The sequence below is a fragment of the Galeopterus variegatus genome, unplaced genomic scaffold (genome assembly GCF_000696425.1).
Source record: "Galeopterus variegatus unplaced genomic scaffold, G_variegatus-3.0.2 Scaffold501, whole genome shotgun sequence".
Lineage (NCBI taxonomy): Eukaryota > Metazoa > Chordata > Mammalia > Dermoptera > Cynocephalidae > Galeopterus > Galeopterus variegatus.
The window spans coordinates 338,779-340,402 of NW_007726612.1; positions in this window are offsets into that span (position 1 = coordinate 338,779).

Consider the following 1,624-nt stretch of genomic DNA (forward strand, 5'->3'; position numbering starts at 1 on the left):
CCAGGCCTGCTTGGATGGCCATTTCATGGTCTATTTGCACTCAACTGTCAGTGATCACCCGAACTCAAGATGCTTAGAACAGACAGCTTTAGCTCTTCGTAGATATCATCTTGGATTTCTCTAGTTTGTTTCTCTGTCAGGGCCACCTTCATTCACCAAGTACCCAGATATCAAACCTTGGCCTCATCTTTGAGCTCCTTGAAATGTGTTTCTGTTGTAAGATATTCAATTATTATGGCTCATATCATACCATCTAGAACTTTACATGTTTCTGGTTACCTTAGCTACATTTCTCTTGTTTTGCCTAATGAACTGGCTCCTGGGATGGGACCTTTTCCTATCGTTGTTCTGGACTAAAAGTTTCAGGAAGACATAAATTGATACTCAGTATGACAAAGACACAGCACGTGTTGGGCCCATAATAATTTTTTTTTTTAAATGAAGAATTGAATATTTGTATCCCATCCAGCTTTTAACACAACTCTGAGCATACCAAGCTATTCTAAACTGCTTGTAGATTGACTGGGTCATCTATAAAAACTGGTATTGTGATCAAGAATCAGACACTGTACCACATTAATAAACTAACTTGTTTTAAACAAAGGATGTCATATAGGAATGGAAAATATTTGGAAACCATTAAAAAAGTTATTTAGTTACACTATTCCTTATATTTTCCACAATTTTTCCTTTTCTTATCTTGTGTCTCTACATAAATGTTAGTTGCAAATTCAGGCTTTCATAATGAACCAGATGTTTCTATTCTACCTGCCTTCCTTTTTCCTTAAACGATAACTTCTACACAGATTCCAAAAGGGGTGAAGTGAGTTTTGTTAACCAGAATACTAGTCTTGGTTCTTACCTAATAAGCTGTTCGTCCAAGAGGAAAGCCTAGGTTCCTCTTGACCAAAAGGCACAACCTAGCGAGCAAGGGCAAGTACTGGGGATAATATAGACAGTAACTGAGGGGCACCACTTTATCTGGTAAGGTCAGGGATGGTCTCTCTCTGAGGAGATGGCACTTAAGATGAGATAGGAGGTTGAAAGTGGGCTGGTTTTGTGATGATCTGAGGGAAGAATGATCTAGGCAGAATAAACCAGGGAAATGTCTGCAGAAGAAAAGCGTTGGGTGTATATGAGAAGCAAGGACTGCACAAGGTGAGGATAGAGATGGATCATGTTGTAGTGATAGTCATGGGCCAGATCTTGCAAGGCCAACTAGCCCCTGGAAGAGGTTGACGTTTTACCTATGAGGAAGCCCAACATTAGGAACAACAAATAAGAGCTCCACAGGTTTCAGCTGTGGTCAAGTTTAGGACCAAGATACATTTTATTAGGTCCTTTCTCCTCTCCTTTCCTTTTCCCACATTCTCTGATTGATTAAAAAAAAGCCTAGTTTTCTGAGAGACACAAATAATAAATTACTATAGTAGATGTATCCTAAGGTGCTGCCAATTGTTTAATATTTCATGCAATACATAGGTAAGCCATATCTGTATATGCATACTTTGAAATTTCATGTGCCTCCTTATAAATTATAAGTTTATGTTATGATATTTCTATTCATATGTGTATATATATATATATATATATATATATATATATATATATATATATACTGCAA